Here is a 6,060-nt window from a genome sequence, read left to right on the forward strand (position 1 = left end):
GTGCATAAAAAAATATATTCCAAATTCTTTCCAAATCTGCCATCTGCATTTAATATTCTGCTTTTTAGATATTTAGCGAGTGTAATTCGGTGATATCTCTGTTCGTGGAAGGTACCTGTTCCTTTTGGGAAAAAGACAGGAAAACACTTTGCCTCATTAGCAATGTCACTGAGCAATCTTACAGTGCTATTTCCTTCAGCAGGAGCAACAGATAAAATACTTTCAAAGTGATTATCAAGAATTTCTAGTGCGATGTCAACAGGTTGCAAGCATGTATCCAAATACATTCCGTGGTGCTGGTTATCATTGTAATGTTCTGGAACATCAACTGAGCCAAAAGCAGGCTGGCCAGGCCCAGAGCCACAAGCAGGCTGACCAGGCCCAGAGCCACAAGCAGGCTGGCCAGGCCCAGAGCCACAAGCAGGCTGGCCAGACCCAGAGCCACAAGCAGGCTGACCAGGCCCAGAGCCACAAGCAGGCTGGCCAGGCCCAGAGCCACAAGCAGGCTGGCCAGACCCAGAGCCACAAGCAGGCTGACCAGGCCCAGAGCCACAAGCAGGCTGGCCAGGCCCAGAGCCACAAGCAGGCTGGCCAGGCCCAGAGCCACAAGCAGGCTGGCCAGGCACAAGCAGGCTTGCCAGGCAGTCAGTTCAGAGCATTATGAACTTTTTGCGTGTTCACATACTGATACTCATAGTGACCCTTGAATGTTAGTTTACGTTTTAGTTTAACTCTAATCATCAGATCTTGATCATCTACTCTTGGAAGAATATTACAAACAGCATCACTGCTTGATGGCACGCATGTCACAGGCCTGGCCCATGAACCCTGTTTTGGCCTCCCTTTGGTAAAGCTAAAAGCTTCATAAAGGGAATGTGTTGCGCAATCAAATGTTGCTATAATGAATTTAGCGCATCAAGTTCTTCAGGAATAGGATCTGGGTGGAGATTATTTACAGCACTGTCTTCTGGTACTACACCTCTAAGAATTTTGTTATTGCAGGTGTGACAATTCTCTGTCCATAACATGCTTGCAGTGGTTTTTATGGAGATGGCAATTTAGTTTACAAGAATTTCCACAAGTGTGGACATATGTATAAGTGATGCATTTCTTTGCTACAGATTCTGCCAAAGCACTTTTTCTGTATTGGTTTAAGTTACATTTTACAACATGATGTTTAAACAATAACTTGTGGCAAACACAACAGACATAGGTTGGACCTGACTGGACTTCTATCTTAAACTGATTGATAACAAAGTCTATGTTGTGTTTTTGGAGGAATATAGTATTCCTTCTTTTACCAACAGCATCTTTAATAGATATAGCATGATCGGTACTGATATTATACAATTCCTTGTGGTAAAGTTTTATTCGTTTACGAAGAGGAGAATTGTTTCTATACCTTTCAACATTCATGGCTTGTAGCTCCAATTTAGATTCTTTACTCATGGATGCATAATGGTTTTTGCTTCTCTGTTTGACAGCTTCTTTAAAGTCTGTTTGATGTTTATATTTATATACATTTATACCTTTGCTGTAATTCTTGATTTTTTTCCTGAAACTCGGGATCATTCATGTACTTATCTTTACTGCACTGTTTGACCTTTTCCTGGAACCCAAGATCATTTGTGTATTTATCTTTACTGTACTGTTTGACCTTTTCCTGAAACCCAAGATCATTGCGATACTTGCTCTTGCTGTACTGTTTCACTTTTTTTTTGAAACCCAGCATTATTGGCATACCTGTTGAAATTTGTATCTCTTTCTCTTTTGTCTATTTTCTCTGGAATCTACTTTTCTACAGCTTGCGATTTTGTCTTTGTTAATGCTATGGTGTTTTACATGACATGAAATGAAACCGATACACTCATTAGAGACTTTATCTGTTACACAGGTTATGGGTTCATAATGACAATTGTTTTAATGATTAAGGTAGAGTCCCTTGCAATGGACATCTGTATTGCTGAAAGTATATCTTAACCATTTTTCGGTACTATATGTGTATATGTCAACATGAAAGAAATCTGCTACAGCCTGAATTTCCACTTCAGTGGCCCAACTTCCCACAAATTCATTTTCGAAGCAGTTACATATTGTTGCACAGATGTGTACTGAGGTCTAATTATTTTTGAGTACATCTCTGGATTTGCAAGCATCTGTTTTACAATAGCATAACAAACACACCTATACTTTTCTTCAGATCCACTAAAAATGTAGGACAGAGCACGGAAAAAACAATTTCCATCTGTCTTTATAGTTGTGGCTGCACAAGACACAGGTTGATCTACAGTAATGCTGGTAACAGTCTTCTCTTCCTGAAAACTTGGAACAAGGTTAGGCTTTGTGCAGATTCTCCTTTTTTCAGTCAATGTCAGTGGACTAAATGTTAGACTGTTGCGATTAATTTGAGACACTATCTTCACAGAGTCATCAGTTACATGACCTGGTTCCAAAGAAACAACATGCACAGTCTCATCTGGGTTTGCCATACTTGCAAAACTGTCATGTTTGTCATGCAATGCTAAACTGTCAGTATCCATTCCACCAGTCCTAGCAGAAGATGTTCCATCACTAATAACCTTAACACCAGTAGCTTCAAACAAGTGGTCTGCATCATGCAGGTCATCATCACCTAATAAAAACTGAACTAGGTTTGTGATGTGCATGTTCAATAAATCAACTGTGGCATGGTGTGCAAGAATACTGGAGCCATTTATATCTAGACCACCATCATCACCGCGTGCATGTGGATCAAATACTGAAAACCCAGACTCATGCTTCAACACTGCACATGTGCTGTTCCTAATTGTGATAAGGCAGGCGTTGTTGTCATAGAGTGCTCTTTGTAAAGCCTTATTTAGAGGCATAGCAACATTGGCAAGACCCTGATCATATTCTTGGATGTTAACATGTCCAGTAAATGTGTCTAAATATTGCAGGGTGAATGCTTTTCCATCCAATGTGTAATTTACGGGTAATTCCCTGACAAAAACGTATCCACTACCATTGACATCACTAATTATGTCATGCTGCTTCATGAAAGTGTACATTTTATCACCATTTATCAACAGTCTATCAATATCATTTGTTGACCAGGTTCTTGCATTGTGAATTGCATTAGTCATGATAGCAGTAATACTATTGGTGGCACACTGTTTTGATTTATTTGAACCAAAGTGGTCATGGTCCTGGTGAAATGAACCTCTTGTAATTAGCGTGTGATCAGGAAGACTTCTCTTATCGTTTTTGGTGACATTTTTCTCACCAGCCACTACGCTGGCACAGCCCTAATACAAAAACACAAGGGTACAATTAGAGTTTGGGATAAGTACAATTCAAGCAGTTTAATTGACTTCTTTGCTCGTATGCTTTGTGTGAATAGAGTTAAACATGTTCTATATACAAAGCTAAAATGTTTCACATTGTAGTTTCATGTTTTAATAGCCAATTTAGAAGTGAAACACTATGTATTCATGTTATATACAGTGAGACAACCCATGATTGACGCTTAAAGTATTTATGGCAAAAAATTTGTAAAAATTTCACTTTACAAATAAAAACAGCATTCTTTACTTCATTATAATATTTTATCTAGACCTTCAGGCGTCTTCTCAATAATTTGCTTTTTCAGACATAACATTACTTGAAATCTTAACAGGCAATTAATTTTTTAAATGAATTGACTGAATACTTTTGAAACCAAAAGTATACATTATGCATATTAACACATCAGGATTACCTTTGTTTTTTGAAACGGTGCAGTTGGATTCAGCTCCACCAAAAACTCCTCCATTTCTTTTTCCACCTGTAAATAATAGGAAACAGTTTATTACAAATTATGATTTCATTGAGAAACAATTGACAATCTTAAATAAACAGTTCAACAAATACTAGCCTGTAGATGTGGTGCTTTCATTGGTGAAGCACAGCTTTGATGTTGGCTTGAAGTTGGAGAAGCCTAAAGTTTAGAAGAAGTGAACAATAATTATAAATCTAATAAAACAATATTTACAATACACACATTCAGTCAAACTAACAGTAAACCATTTTACCCTGGTTAGACCTAACAACTTTACTTTCTAATTGATTTTACCAGTTACTTAAACAGAGTATACCAGGAAAATTAAGATATTTTACATAGCGCTTTCATGTTTTAGTAGCCAATTTAGAAAGTGAAACAAAAATATTTATACATGTCATAGATATAGTGAGGTAATACATTAAAGTATTTATGTGTAAATGAAATAGACATGAATTTCACTTTACAAATAAAGAAATATTTACTTTGTAATATTCCTTGTTCTAAATGATTAAAAGTATTGTCAATAATTTATATTTTTTTAATACATGGCATTCCTTCAAATTTTAATAGCCAATTCATTTAAAATACAGCGGCAAAAAATGTTTGGCATCAGAATTGTACATTATACATATTAACACATTGCACATATTAACAAAACACCATTCCCCATCAGGATTACCTTTGTTTTTTTAAATGGTGCAATAGAAGCATCTCCAAAAGTTGATGTGTTGCCATCCCCCAAGATTTCCAGAATTTCACCATCAAACAACTTTGGATTGAGCTCCACAGAAAACTCCATTTGTTCTTCCACCTGTAAACAATAGCAAACAGTTTATTACACCTAATGGTTTCATTAAGAATTTAATTAAAAAGTTTAAATAAAAATTAGAACAAGATCTTGGTAGAAGCCGGCAGAAATTAGTTTTCTCCGTAGTGTGTCTGGGCTCTCTCTTAGAGATAGGGTGAGGAGCTCAGTCATCCGGGGAGGACTCAGAGTAGAGCCGCTGCTCCTCCACGTCGAGAGGAGCCAGTTGACGTGGCTCGGCCATCTGTTCCGGGCACGTCCCACTGGGAGTGGGAGGAGACCCAGAGGAAGACACAGGACACGCTGGAGGGACTATGTCTCTCAGCTTGTCTGTGAATGCCTTGGGGTTCCTCCGGAGGAGCTGGCCGTACTGAAGCTCCTACCCCTGCGACCCGACCGTGGATAAGAGGAAGAAGATGGATGGATGGTTCAATAAAAAGTTTTTTAAAATACTAACCTTTAAATAAAGTACTCTCTTTGGTGAAGCACAGCTTTCTTTTTGACTTGAAGTTGGAAAGGTCTATAGCTTGGCAGAAAAGAATGGCAATCATAAATCTAATAAAAAAATATTTATAATATATTAAAATGTTTAGTCCAAAACAGTAAACTACTTTACCTTCTTGTGAGATCCAACAATGTTCCATTCAAAGGGATTTTGTGGGGCCACAACTGGAACCTCAGGTGCACAAACCAACTTTGAGACTTTTTCAGCAGTTGGCTTAGGAACTTGCTCAAGGAACTTTGGAGAAGAGCATGACATGGTGGGCATCACCTCCGTCTCTGTAGGTGGCTTGTGAATCTGCTCATATATCGCTTTATTTAGGATTTTCATCCCATCATCATCACTTAGGTGTACCTTTTAACAAAATAAAAAAGGTACATATTAATAATCATCAATTCATTTTGTTAAAGTTATACTTTATGGAACTTTTTGAATTCGTGCCTTACCCCATCTCTGCTCCACAGGTGCAGTTTTCTCATTGGAAACAGCTCAGCAACTGATTTGTATGACACACCTTGAAATGCAGAAAATAGACAAATGTTAAATACGTCTTAAAATAGTAAGTTACAAATTGAGGCATTTAATTTAGAAATACTTAAAATGTGATATTTTTACAAAGCAAAAAGGCTTTATTGTCAGTATTTACCCAATTGCACCGATACTCTGTGGAATTCTTGTCGTAAAAGAGACTGAACCTGAGGATCCACATTAAGTCTTGGAGGGAAATCCAACACAAACACCTTTAAAAAGATATAAAGTAGGAAATTACTTAGCAGTCCCTAAAAAACTTATAAACATTTACATTTATGGTATTGTTATGAGAACCTTACAGAACACTAAATCATACCCATGCTTTTAAACACTAGTTATATACAGTGCATATGTTTTTATTAAAAATCTCAAGCAATTGTTTTACTTGCATGTATTTATGGTGCTACATATACTTGTATG

General features: G+C 37.3%; 1 long non-coding RNA gene across 1 annotated transcript; it reads right to left on the reverse strand.

Moving 5' to 3' along the window:
• Positions 1-5,409: 5,409 nt before the first annotated feature.
• Positions 5,410-5,846, reverse strand: LOC118559527. Its single transcript, XR_004928913.1, has 3 exons — positions 5,756-5,846; positions 5,556-5,623; positions 5,410-5,463 (listed from the first exon to the last, which is right to left on the reverse strand). It is a non-coding gene; the product is annotated as an uncharacterized LOC118559527 (long non-coding RNA).
• Positions 5,847-6,060: the final 214 nt, after the last annotated feature.

The sequence above is a fragment of the Fundulus heteroclitus genome, unplaced genomic scaffold (assembly GCF_011125445.2).
Source record: "Fundulus heteroclitus isolate FHET01 unplaced genomic scaffold, MU-UCD_Fhet_4.1 scaffold_308, whole genome shotgun sequence".
Classification (NCBI taxonomy): Eukaryota; Metazoa; Chordata; class Actinopteri; order Cyprinodontiformes; family Fundulidae; genus Fundulus; species Fundulus heteroclitus.